Below are 18,981 nucleotides of genomic sequence, written 5' to 3'. Positions count from 1 at the left end.
ACTAGCTTTGCTGAAATGAATTAATTATTGAATCGTGTATTATCGGGTGTCCATCACCAGAATTATAAATCATCATCTTACTACCCTCATCCCAATTAATATTTGGAAACGGCCTAATATGTTTTTCCTTACACTCTTCTCTATTTATAGTCATTTTCCTATTCACTACCATTTTGGCTATATCTATTACACAGTCCGCCCGTAAAAAAGGGATGGTTTTTTAGGTCTTCCTCTGTCTTCATAGCCCTCCACCTTCAAACTTATTATCTTTCTTAAAACATGTTCCTTATCCTTGTGCATCATGTACCCATACCAGGGTAGACAGTTACTTCCTAATTTTTCTGTCCCTGGCACTCCTTTCGTACTTCCTCTGATATTCTATTAATTTTGTCTATTGTTGTCATACCACATATTCATCTCAACTACATGCAGTCGCCTTTTATGCATCAGCTTTGCTGGCCAACACTCTGGTCCGTACAGACAGCAGGCCGAGTTATGCATTTGTAAAATTTTCCCCTTAATTTTTTTTGGGAAGTTTTCTGTAACTTACCGCCATTTCATGTTTGGTATATTATAATATTTATTGTGTATTCGTTGAAGAAATAAAAAACTATTTTTACTTATGTCTAATTGTATTTCCTAAAACTTAATTCTAGAGTTATAAAAAATACTCGTGCGTTGTTTGGGGGAAGGGGGGGGTCTGCATCATAACGAAGTGGCCTCAGGATTTGTTTGTTTTATTATTATATTTAATTTTTTATGTTTTTTTTTTTTAATATTTTTAGTTTTTATGTCTTTTTATTTTAATTTTTTCACTTTATGTTTTTTTTTTTACTTTTTGTTTTTTTTTTATAATTTTTTTATAGTTATATTATGAGGCTTGTTGTTTATAATACTAACAAAGTGAGGCTTAGTATTAATTTTAAACATAGTGCATTACACTTACTAGTGGTATATATATATATATATATATATATATATATATATATATATACATATTATACTCGTATATTTAGAATGGGTCCAAAATTCTATCGTAGTTCGTGCACAATACCGTCGGGTAAATTATTACATATACATCCTTATGAGGCACAATGCTTAACATGTGTGTTCATGTTACAGTCCAGTCCAGTTTCGTTCCAATCACAATCAATCACTGTTTCCACTTTATATAAACGTAGAACGAGTGTTGATCGGCTGGTCAGGGCTCCAGCGGTACCGCGGAATCACAGCCTACCAGCACGCGTGGCGGCGGCGCTGGACACGTTGTATACTGCTAGAAAACAAATAAGAACTATTAGTAACAGTGGATAAATTGATCTGCAAGGGAGCAAGAGATTGCCAGTACAGGGCACGAATGGAACGTCGCTATGTAGTTTCACTGCCACATCCCACTTTTCGAACCAAAACACAGTTACGCAAGCGGAGCTGCTACAGAGGTGTCCATGCAGACCAGGACTCTCCAGACTCTTATTTACTTAAGTGCTTTAAATATATACATAAGATACTGTAGGTACTGATGCATGTGGACAAAGCCGCGAGAAACAACTATCTAATAAGATAGTCTGTGGCATGTAGCGACAGTTTTTAAAAAGAAGAAGTTTAATTTACACTCACCATCCACCCGCGGCACCAAGTTAGGGTGAGCCCCTGGTTCTCCTCCCAAGCTTTGAACGTCCTGATGTAGAATGCCGTGACTACCTGCTACACCAGCAGCGGCTGTCTTCACGGTAGCCTCCAGTCTTTCGACCTTCACGCTCGACTGGACCTCCTTCAGCCAATCGTGTAAAGTCGTTAAGACATTAAAAATCTGGAAATTTGTGAAGCTGTTTGTTGATCGCCAAGCTTAAACGACTAATCAGATTTCAATAAAATCTAGCGCGCAAGTAGATTATATCTTATTGTAAATGCAAGCAGTAGATGCACAGCTTAGTATAATAATATATTATACAACATCCATTCTGTAAAAAAATACAAGACAGGTTCTTAATATTAAAATTATGTTGCAAGTGACGACAAGCATTGTATATCCAACATGACTTTACACAAAGAATGCTATATGTAAAGTTATATTTGATAATACAATGTCACGGATAAAGCCGCGGAAAACAACTATTTTTTTATGCAACTTAGAATAACAAACAAGCTGACGGCCCACCTGATAGAAAGTGGTAACCGTCGCCTATAGACATGAGTAGTATCATGGACATAACAGAGTATACTGTTTCGCCCATGACAACCCCCATGCGTTGCCATTACTGAGGACTCAGGTGTTATTCCTCTGTATCCAGTAAAATTCACGCCATATCCCACCCTTCAAACCGAAACACAGCCATGCAAACACAACTGCTTCACGGTTGAAACACGAATGGAACAGAGGTACCCAAGCAAACAACTTTTGTACAAAGTTTCCCTCTGGTAAACTAGATACTAATAAGTTGGTGAGAGACATAAAGGTCGACATATTTCGAAAAGAAAAAGTATAATTTATAATCACCATCTGCCTACGACACCAAGTTGTGATGAGGCCCTGGTACTCCCACCAAGCTTTGGACGTCGGGATGCAGACTACCTTGGCGAACAAAGCCACTCTAACAGCGGCTGTCGTCGTGGTCGCCTTTAGTTATTGAGTCCACATGCTGGACTGATCCTCATCAGTCACTGTAATGATTTACATACAAATAAAAAATCAATTAATTAATTAAAAAAATCGATTAGTCACTATTTTCATTTAAATAGTATTTCAGAAATAATTTCAACAAAACCTAGCTACCTTTTCGTAAAGTTCCATCGTGGACTGGAAAATGCTAAGTGGCTAACGTCGCCCATGAAGGGCTACGTTAACCACTTAGCATTACAGTTCACTGACGTCGCAGCGCGGTGCCGGCCTTTTATATATTAGAAACGATGCATTTTTCATGAAGTGCTTAATTTGTATAGTGTTCTTTCAGAAAATTGACGCCATAAATTTGAACATTGATCTTTCTAATCGTAGCATCTGTTGTAGAAGTTAGTAATTCGAATAAAAATGGTTCATCCATTTTTGAAACATTTTTGAAACAATTGTCAGAAATAACATATACATTATTCATGTACGTAGATATCCAATGAAAAATAAATACAGACAGTAAATAATTTTTTCTTATATTTTTTGTTTTATGTTAATAAGAAAGTTTTTACTTGAAAACATTATGGGGGACTTTATAGTTAAGTAAAAAGTAGGCGTTAACATAAAAAATATTTTTGAGCACCGTAGCATTTTGTTGCTACTTTCTAAGCAATTACCAAAAGAAGGTGGTTGCCGATTCGTCTGATTCTTTGGATTATGTTACAATATATTAGGTCACTCCATCAATTCAGGGACGAGTTTTGCAAACTATAGGAATAGAATAGAATAGAAATAATCTTTATTCAAAAAGTCTTGTTTACGAGCGCGGTTTGACGATGGGGCCACCGTTGTTGCTTTTTTAACTTGCTTTTATGTAGTAATGTTTGTGGAAATAAGTATTAATTTTATTTGTGTACATATTATTAATCGTTGTAATCTGTGTCGTTTTTTGAGTAAAACAAAAAAGAGTTTTCATTCATTCATTCATTTATAAAAGAGTGATTATAATAATACATAATATCGAGTACATATTTGTTGCTTTAGTACTCGAATGTGATAGACTGTGACCTCTGAGTATCCCTCTTCTAATGGTATTAATAACAAATTATTTATTTAGAATAAAATATTAAATAGCAGTGAATGTAATGGGAATACACGACATATTTAGTTCATATTTATTTATTTTTTTAATTATTTTTTATTAAGGAATTTTTCGGCTGGCTTTTGCCCATAACAATGTATCAGTGCTTTGCTCTGTTGAGGGCAAAGAATTTTTATCTGTATTTCAAATTACTGTTACGTTGCTAAATCACTTTGAGTAATTAAAAGTCGAAAATAGTAGATACGTAATCGCAAAACTGTCAGTTTGTCATCTTCAATATATTTCAATTCAAAATCTTAGCAACGATTTAAATACAGTGAACTATTTTATTGGTTTTCCTATTTCTGAAATCTCCGAATACAAGATCGTGTGCAAAAGCCGGTTTCTTTATATTAATAATATTTTTCTTTTTATCTATTTTAATATTATAAATCTCAAAGTGTGTTTGTTTGTTTGTTAGCCCTTTACGCCTTAACGGCTCAACCAATCGTCTTGAAATTTGGTATACCTACACGTACTATGTGAGATGCAGAAGGGCACAGATTACTATTTATTTATTAAATAAATGTATATAAATAAATTCATGTTTGGAATCTCACATACATACGGTGACGGTAGACGTTGATATTTATTCGACGTGAATATAGATATCTATCGATAAAATAAGTAGCAGCTATGAATAACAATAATTAGAATAATGTCGCTTAAAGATTAATAGAATTATGGTGTTTTTTTTTTATGGGTGATAATGGAATGGTAATCCCACCCACGCCAGCGGTATACACCGGCGGGCCACCAGTGAAGGATGATAGGTGAGGGTGAAGCAGGTCAGTTAGCCCATCGTGACGAATTCAACAAGAATTGTTCACGATGGTTTCCAGGGGGAACCACGTGGAAGTCGACCTACTAGGGCATATTGCTGGCAATGGGGCTATCAAACTCCATTGCTAACAATCCCTTTCTCCCTGTCTTATGGTGTTGGGTAAAACCGACCTTAACGATTTCCTTATATGATTAAAATTATAAATTCGAACTGTAGTCTATTCGAAAATAAAGTCGAACTATAAATTATAACAATTTATAGTATGTATTTATAGTTACTTAATTCCCTTATCTCTGCCACATTATCTTACTTTTTACTATTAAGTGAGTATTTGTTATTTCTGTCTATTCAATGTTAAATATGTAGTATTTATTTGTGGAAATTTTGCTGATTTGTATGTTATTTATATGTATATACTAAGTGTAATAAGAAACTGTTTGTTTTCCAAATAAAATAAAATAAAAGCATTTTTATTTATTCTGAATGATTTTAAAAATTACACAGCTGGCGAAGTAAAACATTAAAAAGCATTAAATTAGCATCTCATTAATACCTTGTTTCACAAAGTTTCAAATATATTTTTCAAATAAAAAAATACTCTCTAGCTTTATAAGCCTATTCTGCATGAGTAACGTTTTTATTTGCTAGCAGTAAGCTAAAGTTATGGTCGTCCGTAGTTCTAAAGTAGGTAGAATAAAAAAAATGTCGAATAAATAAGCACGGTATCCTTATTGCGGATTTTATCGTGCAAAGAAACTCTCTCCTTTCCGTAGCTTGCTGAGAAGGACAACCGTATTTCGGATCTATATGTCATCACTGACCACACACTGGTCCTCAGGAATTGCAACACATGGGGGGTATCATGGGCGAAACAGTATACTCTGTTATGTCCATGGTACTGCTCATGTCTATAGGCAACGGTTACCACTTACCAACAGGTGGGCTGTCAGCTTGTTTGCCATTCTAAGTTGTAAAAAAAAGGTATTTATAATAAAAACAAAAAGTTTGTAACACCAAAAATTTTATTTTATTAAAGCATGCTAAAGTTGGGACTACACGTATCGTACGTATGTCTAGATATAAGTATGGTATAATTAATTTCAACAAAAACATAAATTTTACATTTACATTAGAGCCAAATTCGATTTGACTCCGTGGCAAAAAGAATTGAGATGCAATGGGTGCCAAATTCTATGTATACACAATCTTAAAATTTACAAGAACATGCGAAGTTATAAAATAAGTTTATATAACAATTTATTTATTGGTATTTCTATAATGATTGCTGTTTAAGAGATATAATAAATTCTTAAATTTTAACAGTCTATTATTTACACTGGGATGAATATCTAATTTTTAATATATACAAGAATATTTTATTTTGCTTCATTCATTAAATACGAGTCTAAGATTTGTCTCTTCGATAACTTTTTTATAATTTATTATAGCGTTGAGCCGCCTCATATAAAGAAATGTTACTTTTTCTCGTAATTGTTCTTGTCCTTCGAATTCTCATAAAGATTGCTGAGTGTTCATTTTTTGCCTGGTGACTCAACTTTGGCGCTCAATTCTTCTGATGAAGATGACCTGTGAGTGTACAATTGTTCTAATTAGAAATCAGATATTATATACAATATATATACAATTGAAAACGCTTCTTAAAGATTAGTTTCCTTATAAATTTAAACTATTTATTATGATTTGAAGAGTGGGACGTGGTAATTTACAGTGTACAGAGGCACTTTAATCCTCAGGAATGGCTACGCATGAGGGGTATAATGGGCGAAACAGTATACTCTGTTATGTCCATGATACTGCTCATGTCTATAGGCAACGGTGAACACTTTCCATTAGTTGGGCCGTCGGCTTGTTTGTCATTCAAGTTGCATAAAAAAACTGTACAGTACAATTAGTAATTAGTGTAATATTAAAAAAATATACAATATTAATAAACATTTAATGTAGAACGAGTATTGAGCAGCTGGACAGGGCTCTTGCGATACTACCATATACTGTGACGCCCATGGTATTCCTGAATACTACAGTGCTGTGCCTTCGTACCACTTGTAATTTCACTGCTATATTTCAACCTTTCAAATAGAAACACAGTTATGAAAGATTAGCTACTTCATGGCAAAAAACGGGTGGGACTTAAGTACCCATAAAGACCTATTTACTTAAAATGTCATTCTAGGCAAAGGGAAAATACCAACATCTTCGTATACAGGCGATCTATCTTCACTATACTCACATATGGACAGAAACCGAGTCGGTTGATTCTGAGGATGAAGCCACTATTTCATCAGTGCCTGCTAAATCTGGTTTCTGTTGGTGTGAGTCTGCAAATAGAATAAGAGAAATATAAAAGTTTATTACATTACACACACAGTGACGAGGCCGGCGTGGCGTATGGCGGCGGTATACCGGCTTATAGGCTCCAAAGTTCATATGTTCGGATCTGGTCGATACCAAATACTTCGTATATCAATGTAAACGCATTGTTGATGGTGAATAAATTAATTAATTGTTTGTTATCGCTGTTTTTCATCACCGGAATCAGTTAGCTCTTCACATTGACTTACAAACTATTTGGTGTCGGTTGTGTAAAAACACAAACTTGTTGCCTGATATGCATAAAAAAAAACAAAAAAGGCGAAGGTTTTTCTCAAAAAATCGCACAACTAAACTACACTACGATATATCACTGGTAATAGCAAATTTCATTAAATCCGTATTTATTTATTTTACATTTAATTGTAATGAGAAATAATACAAAAGGCGGCCTTATTGCTAAGCAATCTCTTCCAAATCAGACAATTTTTGTGGCGCACTATTACATGTATATATATATATATATATATATATATATAAACAAGTAACAAACATTCGTTCGTTCATCTATCCCTCCGTCTTAACAAACTTGAATTAATGTTAATAATATACTCACCATCCGGCTGCGACACAGTAGACACGTCAGAGGTAACGTCCTGTATTTTTTGAAGCTTCAAACGTTTTGCTGCATAACACCACGCCTTATACAACATGCACCTTCGACCACACCAGCAGCGGCAGCCGACGCGGCTCCCTTTAGTTATTCGGCCCATATGCTTGATTGGTCCTATTCACTCACTGCCGACTTTTATACACTATTAAATAATACGAGTATATCAATCATAAAGATTACAATAAAAAATTAAAGTAAATATTAAAATTTGTTACAATATTAAAATAATAATAATAAAATAATATAAAAATTTCGGTAAGACAATTTCAGTAAGACTTAGTTATTTTCTCGTTAAGTTTAATTTATTCGGATTATATGTGGACTATGATTAATATTATAATATTTTATTAAATTTATAGGTAATAGATTTATTAATAGGCAATCAGTTTATTTAACACTTGTCAGTAAGTTTTTGGTTTTTGAGCAAATGTAATTCAAAATAACAACGAAACGTTGAGGTCGAAACATCACCGCGCTAAAGTTAATATATATGTATGTATATATGTATATATATCATAGTTAATACAATGCAAATTGAAGACCCGCCTGTAAGAAAGTCTAACTGATAAAGTGAAAAAATATGAAACAAATCAATCATAGTTTTATATCGAAAAAGTATCCAAGAAATAAAAAAAAAACTGCTTAAATAAATAAAAAACATGGAAACTAACCACAAAAATTATACAACCGCATGCATCGAATTTGTAACACCTACTTTCAAAGCACAATCCGACATCAGAAATAAATGGTGTACAATTACTAAACCCTATCCGCTACTAAACTGCAAACTTCGTTATTTATAATTACCGCTAGTAAATAAGACCGGCTTTATTTAATGTATTAATTGAAACAATTATTTCTCAAAAGGACCAGGGGATAGTAATTTAGCCACAAATTTTAATAAATTATTAATTCAGCCGTTAACTGTCCACTGCTGAACATAAGCCTTCCCCATATGGAGAATTTCGCCTGTAGTTACCACGCTTGGCAGGCGGGTTGGCAACCGCAGTTAGGCTTTTAGAGATGTTTTAAGAGGGACGCTGCTGCCCATCCCTCGCCCTCCTTTAGTCGACTCTTACGGCACCCACAGGAAAGGATGGGGTGGCCTATTCTATGCCGGGACCACACGATTGTTTTTGTTTCATTATTTCCGCAAGTAATGAATAAAAAAGTTTTTTTTTTTTAGTAAACTGAAAGTGATTATGAAAGTGTAATTATATTGAAGGACAGTCAAAAATAATATATACAAATACCTAACACTGAAACATAAATTATACAGCACTATCATACCTACTTGTACAACAATTAGTCCATTACCTTAAGGTTGTCTTGAAAAGATTGCTCTCAGCAATAAGACCGCCTCACTGTACTTATACAATTGTATCGTTGAGTTTGTAAATTGGCTTGCTTATTTCCTATATTGTATAATGCAAATAAAGTATACTCATTCATTCATTCATTCATTCATAAATATTATCGCAAATTATGTGAACAATTCATGAGTTTCGGGTAGTTACTTTAATATTTTTTACACCGTAGGTAGTCGCACATCTTGTCATCGTTTTTGGTGTAAATTATTTAAAATGGACAACGTTATCGTTGTCATTAATTGCATCGGTTAGTAAATTCATATCGAAGTGACCAAATGCTAAATAAAGGGATTTCGGTTGAATTTTAGCTTTCATCACTATATACTACATTACCATACAGCTACCGAAAGGTGCATTGTCGATGCCTACTTTTCATCAATTTATGTGTACACTTGTCAAAACTAATAAAATAATAAATTATCCCTTCACTTACCTCAAATAAATCGACAATTTGTTAATATATTACACTTAAATTATATAGATACAGTGTCTCCTTACAACTGATTTGAAAAAAGTGGCTTTTTCATACAATTGTATACATGACGGAGTTACCAGATTAGAAATTATTACTTTAGATTAAACTATTACTAGGATTATTTAAAATATTATTAGGAATCAATAATCCTTTATAATATTTATTTGTATACTTTATTATATTATTTCATTATTAAGAATAATGCGTAGATAAAGAATAAGAATGTGGTAGATAGAACCTCATAATTGTTTCATATTATTTAGAAATTTGTAAATTTTTGAAGTAAAGGTAGAAAATCGGTATTTGTGGATTCAGGTATACTACGAGTTAAAATATGGACTGAAAATTAAAAAGCTGTTGGGAGAAAAGGAGTGTTAACTAGTATAACATTACATAAAATTCAATAACATATACATAATACTACTACTACCGTAATTGTGAATGACGTCAGTTAAAAGGATTTTTGTTGATTCAACTTAGTGATCGTTAAATCTATAATATGGTGATAAAAAAAAGCGCGATACCTTAAACTTGGCGATATTCTGAAGAATGAAATTAAAATTAAAATAAATACTTGACGCTGGCAGAAATTTCAGTGAAAATAAAGATCGATTGACATTGAAGAAAGAAAAAGAAAAAAAATACTATACATCACTAAAAATGATGGTCATTTTAATATTAGTTTTTTTTTTAATACTTAATCGATTTTATTGAATAGGGATATCTCAGAATTTCTTTTAAATTTAATACATATATTGATGTTAGAATTAATAGTATTATTTTAATCGCCCATGGTACCCCCCATGCATTACCATTCCTGAGGACTCAGGTGTTATTCCTCGGTACCCAGTAGATTCACGCCATATTCCACCCTTCAAACCGAAACACAGCCATGCAAACACAACTGCTTCACGGTTGAACCACGAATGGGACAGAGGTACTTAAGCAATCGACTTATGTACAAAGTCTCCCTCTGGTAATTAATCAATTAATTGTAATTTAGTTGACTAAATGTAAAAAACATTGAATTGCGCCTTATCTCAAGTTTAAATTCTTAATGCTATATTGTTAATCTTTATGCAAATAAATACTTTTATCACTTAAAATAAGAATAGATTTTATTTTGGTGCCACTTCAGCTTGCTTATTCTTAGGGCTATGTCAGTTACTTTTTGGCACTGTGTAGGTAGCTTCCCAAAACAAGCCAGGGTTCTGCGTGCAATATTTTAATAATTTTTCTTTATTTTTATATTAATACTTTCCATGCCAAAGTCTATATTCCATTATTTCTGATTGATTATTTATAAAGTGTTCCGCTAGTATAGTTTCTGCGAGATATTGGAACAAATATACTGATAGAAATATAAAAATTTTAAATTACTATCTTGGCTTATGTTGTTCTTATGAAAAACTCTGAGTCCTTAGGAATGGCAACGCATGGCCCCCCATGCGTACCTACCTTGGGTACCTCTGTCCCATTCGTGTTTTAACAGAAAAGCAATTGTATTTGCATGGTTGTGTTTCGGTTTGAAGGGTGGGATATGGCCTGAATTTACAGGGTACAGAGGAATATCACCTGAGTCCTCAGGAATGGCAACGCATGGGGGGTATCATGGGCGAAACAGTATACTCTGTTATGTCCATGGTACTGCTCGTGTCTATAGGCGACGGTTACCACTTTCCATCAGGTGGGCCGTCAGCTTGTTTGTCATTCTAAGTTGTATAACAAAAAAATCTCCCTTGTACAGACATCATCTATTATAAATTCATAGTATTAATGTAATTGATCTGTTCATCTATTCACGAATATACACATTCACATTTTATAGTACAGTAACAGGTATTTATCATGAAAAAAAAACAATATCGTACACTAAATCTTTAATTTTATTCAATACATGCAAGGACCATACTAATAATAATTTTAAAAGTAACGTATTATATCTCAATGCACACAAAAACATATATATAAATATTTCATTTTGCTTAAATCATCAAAAAAAATCTAAGATGTGTCTCTTTACTAATTTTGGGTAGTTAATTGTAGTGTTGAGCTTTAATAATATGCTTGTTTATTAGTTTGTCCTTGAAATTCCCAAAAAGATTGTTTCCTTAGCTTGCCTGGTGACTCGTCTATGGTGTTCTATTCTTTTGGTGAAGGTGAGCTGTGAGTGTAAACATTTTCTAATTAGTACACAGATATAATATGTATACAATTGAGAAAGGAAAATATAATAAATGTATATCAAATATACACTTATTATAGAATGCATGTTGAACAGCTGGACGGGACTCATGCGGTACTATCATATACTGTGACGCCCATGGCCCATATATAAATTATATATATCTATATATGTTATAATTTGTGTGCTGTAAGTAAAGCAAATAAATTATCTATCTATGTATCTATCCATGGACACCTTATATGTTACTATTCCTGAAGACTACACTAGTGCTGTGCCTCTGTACCATATAATTTCACTGCCATATCTCTTCTTTCAAAAAAAAATATAGTTACGAAAGCACGACTACTTCATGACAAAAAAAACGGATACGACAGAGATACCCACAAAGATCCATGCATACCAGTCTATAATTTACATAAAATGCCATTTTTGGGAAAGGGAAAATACCAGCACATTCGTGTACAGGCGACCTACCCTAGCTAAACTTACATTTGGACAGGAACTGAGTTGGTTGACTGTGAGCTCGGAGCCACTATTTCATCATTGTGTGCCGAATCTGACCTCCATTGGAGTGATCCTATAAACGAAATAACAGAAATACATTACTGTGATACAGTACACATATAGAGATGAAACCGACGTGACCTAGTATACTACCCAGCTTATACGCATCAAAGTTCATTTGTACGTCAATATAAACTGCTGACTAAGCCCGGTGATGGAAAACATCAATAATAAACCTAATTATTACGATTAATAATTAATGTCTTCACCATCAACAACGTATACTTTGCATCTTATATTTTTACATAAATTATTGTATGATATAAATAACAAAAAAAAAAAAAACAAAAGAAGGCGAAGGTTTTAGTTAAAGCATCGCACAACTAAACTATCCTATCTATACAGAAAGCGACTTTGCCCGCGTGAATCAATGAACATAAAATATTCTATGTGCTATGTTACGATATAACAAGAGCAGTATCAAACATTAAAACTTGTGGAGTAATTTTACGTAAAAAAGTTACAAACACCCGCTAAGTAAGCAAGTAACAATCCATCTATCCATTCGCACTCATAAACTTTCGCATTAGATACCCACCGTCAACATGCGACATGGTGTAAGGGCCCAGTCTTCCGTCATGCTTTGAGCGTCCTGATGCGAAACGCCGTGTCCGATACAGAACGTATCTGAGACACCAGCAGCGGCTGCTGCCGCGGTGATCTCCAGTCGTTCGGTCCATTTGCTTGATTGGTCCTCTTGCAGCGCTCACTGCAGCGTTCTATTTGCGACAAAAAAAAATAAAAATATAAATCAGTAATGATGAATATAATGAAAAATAATTATGAATATAAAAATTTATTACTATTTAAAATTAAAGAGTGTTTCAATCATAGTGTAAATAGGACTACCTATCTTTTTGAAAGTTTAATTAAAATGGACTCTCTGTTGACTGGATGACAGTCATAGCACACTGATATTGTCAACGAATTGCCGGTCTTTTATATATGAGGAATGATGCATTTTTCATGAGATCCTTAAATTTTAAATAAATTTGAACGTCGACCTTTATAACTGTATTATCTATTACTGTCGCAATTATAAATTCAGATGTAATGAAATACAAACCAAACTAAAACAATTCTTTCAATTTTTTTTATCATATTAATAAAAAAAAAATCGTGGTGACTGGCATTTTATTTACATAAAAAGTGGATGTTAATTATGTGAAAAATTTTGAGCATAGATTAAGTATACCTGTATTCTCATTCTACTATTTTAATCAGTTCAAAAGACGAGAAATATCTCCATTCGATTATATATTTTTTGTTTATTACCTCAAAACTCGTTTATTTATGAATCAAATTAGAAGATTAATTATTAAGCAATAAAAGAAAGGTATCCTCAATTCGTCCACTACTTAAGGACTATAATACACGTTACGCCGTCACTTGGGGGACAATTTTCACAATCCTTTTTGAAACGATAGGATCTATTTTATTATTAATGTTGCCTACGTATTATTTACACTGAAAAGGGAGAAATGGATAAATAAAAAAAAATTCCGACTGCAAAAAAAGATGCGTTCATAATTTTTAATTGACTTTAAACAGATTGGTAGGTAGTGCATTTAATAATATTTTATGAAATTAGTACGTAATAAATTTATTAATATGTTATTTATCGCTTTTTAGTGAGTTTTTGATTTATCAGCAAATGTAATTGAAAACTAGAACGGAACGTTGAGACCGTAACATCACCACGCTGAAGTTAAAAAATTTACGACCCATCTATAGGAAAGTGGTAACTGCCGCATATTCACATGGACATTATTGTAACCATGGCTGGGTATACTGCCATATGCATTGAAGTCCTCACGCATTGCCGTTCCTGAGGAAAGAGGTGTTATGTCTCCGTACCTTGTAATTTTACTGTCACACTCAAGTCTTCAAACGTCAAAGAGCACAGTCATGTGAGCACGGCTGCTGCATGACAGAATCACGAGAGGGTCAGAGGTATTCAAACAGAGTATTGTCCAGACTCGCTTTGCTGAAATAATTATAGAATCGTGTATTATCGGGTGTCCATCACCTGAATTGTGTATATATTGATGAAACATTTTTTTTTTAATTTTTGTAACATTTAATTCGATTTTCAAAGTTACAAGTTATGACTGTCTTAATTGTAAAATGTGTACAAACAAAAAAGTAAAATATGCGGTATATGCTGGTTATAAGTAAACTGTTGCAAGGCAAGTTCGTTCATAGTCCGGCTTTGAAATTTTTTTTAAGTTTTATATATTTTTTTTTTATTTTTCAATCGACTTAATTATTACTTAGTTCTATATTAGGTAACATAATAAAAAAAATAAACATAGACACATAAAATATACAATGGTTGTGGTTATAGTACGTCGTCTGTCCTAGCAAGTGCGCTTTCGAGTGTTCCTTATTTATTTTTTTTTTAATTCATCTTAATTCTAAATTAGATATGACTACAATTAAACTAAATATACACATATGCAATACACGAGTACGGTACTTAAGAGTGTTCTGTCATAAATTGGTCATTACTAGTGATGGTTTCTTAACCTTAAAACTAACTTAATGCTAAAGTAGGTACAATAACAAAAAAAAAAAACATAGACACATACATGGGTTTAGCAATACAGGGAAAGGGCTGTATTAGCGAGATATTAGTTTTTTTTTACTTTTTCATAATTTTATATTTTTTTTTTATATTTTAATAATAGATAAACTAAGTACGATTACAAAAATAAACATAAACACATACAATACCTATATACAATGGTTGTGGTTATTAAGGTGCTGATACGTCGCAAGTTTTAGGGAAGGCTCTTTAGAGATGTTACTTGTTTTTTTTTTTATTTTTTTTTGTAAGATCGACTTAATTCTAAAGTAGATACGACTACAACTAAACTAAATATACACATATGCAATACACGAATACGGTATTTGAATATGTTTCATGATTAATTGCGTCATTACCAGAGAGGCCTGCGATGATTTTTTTAACTTTAAGACTAACTTAAAACTAAAGTAGGTACAATTACAAAAAAAAAAACATAGACACGTACAATACAGGGGCAGGTCTATATTAGCGAGTAATTTGTTATTTTTTTATTGTTTTTACATTTTATAATTTTTTTTTAATCTTTTATGAGAAACGAAGTAGGCACGGTTACAAAAAAAAATATATAACATAGACATACAATATACAATAGTAATACAAATACGTCATTTATAGTGCTGTGAGACTTAGAGAGGGTTGCATTTCTTAATGTTTTTTTTTTAATATCAACTTAATTCTAAAATAGGAACGACTACAAAAAAAAAAGCTAAATATATACACATGCGATATAAGATAGTCGTATTATAAAGTTCAGGTTTGTCGTTTATAATCCTAACAAGGTGAGGTTTACAATTAATTTTAAACATAGTACATTACAAATATTATACGCCAAGAATTAGTCAATTATCCACATCGTGTTGTGTGTTCGATACATTGTGTGTTGACATGTGATAAAACATGTGTGTTCACATTACAGTCCAGTCCAGTTTCGTTCCAGTCACAATCAATCACTGTTTCCACTTTATACGAGCGTAGAACGAGTGTTGATCGGCTGGTCAGGGCTCCGGCGGTACCGCGGGATCACAGCCCGCCAGCACGCGTGGCGGCGGCGCTGGACGCGTTGTATACTGCTAGAAAACAAATAAGAACTATTAGTAACTTTGGATAAATTGATCTGCAAGGGAGCAAGGGATTACCAGTACAGGGCTACCGCTAGCGGTACTCGAATGGAGCGTCACTTTGTAGTTTCACTGCCATATCTTACTCTTTATTGTTTCGTTCAAAAAATTACAATAGTAAACTTATCAAAAATACAAACAATTACCTTTGCCTTTATCGCTAAGAGTGATCTCTTCCAGGCAACTTTTGGAGGGGAAGAGTAATTATAAACATTTTGACCGGAGGCAATTATTATATATTATTCAAAGAAAAAAAAATATATGTTAAACATTATATTGGACAGGATTATAATCCTGTCCCGCTAATCCCATTGATCCTGCTGCTAATAGAAATAGGAAAATCTGTGAAGATGAATATTTATTTGTTACTCTTTAAGGCAAAACTAGTGAACGCATTTGAATGAAACTTTGTATACAATTGTCATACAGTATCGCAATTAACGTAAGCCATTCCTTAAGACATGTTAGTATTCATTAATATCTCAAAATATTGTTTTTTTCTAAACTAAAATTTCTATTACCATAAATTAAAAAAAAATTAATATCCAAAGAACGATTTATATTTTTATCAATGTCACTACATAATAATAAGTATTTACCTTGTACTGTGTAGTGTCGTTGATACAGATGCAGGTTACTCTTTTTTTCGAAAACTTTAATTTATTTTTTGTATTTATTAATGAGTACTAAAACTAATTTTGAGGGATGAGTTAGGTTAATTAACATACTGTGTACTGACTTGCCGTATAGGATACTTCATATAACGAATCACTCGAGTAAAGCCGCGAGATACAGTAAGTATAAAAAATCTATAAGTTTTTAAAAGCTTTTTTTTCCCTTCACAGTTCAAAATCTAAACGGGTTTGAATGTAATTTGTTACACGGGTAGCTTATATCTTAACTTTACACACAGGATGCAATATGTCTGATGCATACGCGCAAAGGCATAACACCTAATCACTAGTACTAACTACTACACTACACCTAATCACTAGGTCAGAGACATATGTCGACAGTTTTTAAGAAGAAATAGTATAATTTATGCTCACCATCAGCCCGCGGTACCAAGTTAGGGTGAACCCCTGGTTATCCTCCCAAGCTTTGCACGTCCTGATGTAGAATACCGTGGCGATCAGAGTCATTCCAGCGACAGCTATCTTTACGGTCGCCTCCAGTCATTCGACGCACACGCTTGACTGCTCCTCTTCAGTCACGTGGGTGAAGTCGCAGGACATACATATATTAAGAATCTGAAAATTACATCACACTTATACGACTGGCCAGAATTGAATGAAATCTCGTATACTAGTTGGTTATATCATAATTTTACACATAGTATGCTATACTGATGCATGCGAGCAAAGCCGCGGTAAACAACTAGACCTTACAAGACCGTAACAAGGCAGTCAGAGGCAAATGTCCACTGCTACGTATTAAAAAAAATTTACTGACCATTCGATTCTCGCTCCGAGCTTAGAGTTTCTTAACACAGAATACTGTGGCGATCAGAGCCGCGCCAGCAGCGGCGACCATCGCGGTTGCCTCCAGTCATTCGGCCCCCATGCCCTCTTCAATCACTGTAACATTTTATACACAAAGAATAATTCGATTAATTAATTAAATGTCGCTATTTTCATTTAAATAATATTTCAGAGATAATTTCAACAGTACTTGGCTACCTTTTCATTAAGCTCCATCGAAACAGGCTACATGTGGACTGGAAAGTGCTAAATGGCTAACGTCGCCCGTGAAGGGCAACGTTAGCCACTTAGCACTTACAGCACACTGACCTTGCCAGCACGTAGCCAGCCCTTTATATATTAGAAACGATGATTTTTTTATGAAGTTCTGAAATTTTGTAGGATTCGCAAACTGATGTTATCGATTTGAACATTAATCTTTGCAATCGTAGCATCTACTGTTGTCGAAATTAGTGAATAAAGTTAAATACAATACAGACAAAAATTAAATAATTTCTTGTCATCTTTTTTTTGTTAACGAAATAAATTATTTCGTAGAAACGTGGTGGTGGACATTATGTATAGTTGTTATTATAAAAGTAAGTGTTAACACAAAAATACTTTTAAGTATAGACTAAGGACAGTATTATAGTAGCATTCTGTATCTATGTTTGTAAGCAACTATTAAAAGAAAATGGTTCCTGATGTGTCTGATTATATATGGACTAACGCAATACGCCGTCAATTATTGGACGCTTTTTACAACCCATTTTGCAAACGATACTGTTTTATTTATTTAATATAAATAAAACAGTATCGTTTAGGTTTCTATACATAAAATAATTTCTAAATAAGTTTATTAGAAGACTGTCATCATTGTGTTCTCTTGTATCTGATATTTATATGTTGTATTTAACGTGTGTATGTATGTGTGTATATGTATGTGTATGTGTATATGTATATATATGTGTATGTGTATGTATGTATATATGTGAATGTATGTGTGTATATATATAATTATTTATAATTTATGTAAATATTTATTTAAATTTCTGTCTTGCACTACTACTGCCCACTCACTACTTCCTATGCCACTGCGTTAGGTTGACTGGAAGAAATCTCTTTTAGAGATAAGTTCGCCTTTGCTAACATTGTTATTAACTTATTGTTTTTACTGTATGTTTTTGTGCAATAAAGAATATATATATATATATATATATATAAAGATGTTTATATGAAATTATTACTTGAATACAATGTCGTAATATAAATAATAATCAGAAATACTTAATAATATTTATTACTGTTATTTGTAATAAATAAAAAACTAAATTTGGTTTTGAATGTATTCATATTATAAATTCTCAAAAATTGTAGTAGTTAAAATATTTTTCTATTCTCCCTGTGATGTTCACATTTATTTATATGAACTGCAATTATCGTACATATTTCACTTTGCAAACTTCGGAGGTGAGGGCGTGGTATTTTTTGTCAAGTCAATAGATATGTATAACTAATACTAACTTTTTCCCTCAACTTGGTCCGAATGTCCGAAATACGTTGATTGATCAGGATAAAAAAAAAGCTTATCTCTGTCACCATCTGGAACATTACGAACGTTTGATTGTGTCGTTAAGACTCTGACAAGTGACAAATACGCAAACTGCTTATCTGTACTA

At 32.9% G+C, this 18,981-nt stretch overlaps 2 long non-coding RNA genes across 2 annotated transcripts; both read right to left on the bottom strand.

Annotated features, from left to right (window-relative positions):
- Positions 1–1,009: 1,009 nt before the first annotated feature.
- On the bottom strand, positions 1,010–2,863 carry LOC116413316 (uncharacterized). Its single transcript, XR_008252897.1, has 4 exons — positions 2,774–2,863; positions 2,498–2,661; positions 1,618–1,810; positions 1,010–1,273 (listed from the first exon to the last, which is right to left on the bottom strand). It is a non-coding gene; the product is annotated as an uncharacterized LOC116413316 (long non-coding RNA).
- Positions 2,864–15,276: 12,413 nt separating this feature from the next.
- On the bottom strand, positions 15,277–17,615 carry LOC128200823 (uncharacterized). Its single transcript, XR_008252906.1, has 4 exons — positions 17,522–17,615; positions 17,295–17,419; positions 16,892–17,092; positions 15,277–15,794 (listed from the first exon to the last, which is right to left on the bottom strand). It is a non-coding gene; the product is annotated as an uncharacterized LOC128200823 (long non-coding RNA).
- Between the last annotated feature and the right edge of the window lie 1,366 nt (positions 17,616–18,981).

Source organism: Galleria mellonella, unplaced genomic scaffold (genome assembly GCF_026898425.1).
Source record: "Galleria mellonella isolate WM207_F2 unplaced genomic scaffold, CSIRO_AGI_GalMel_v1 utg28, whole genome shotgun sequence".
Classification (NCBI taxonomy): Eukaryota; Metazoa; Arthropoda; class Insecta; order Lepidoptera; family Pyralidae; genus Galleria; species Galleria mellonella.
This window is presented reverse-complemented; position numbering and strand designations above follow the sequence as displayed.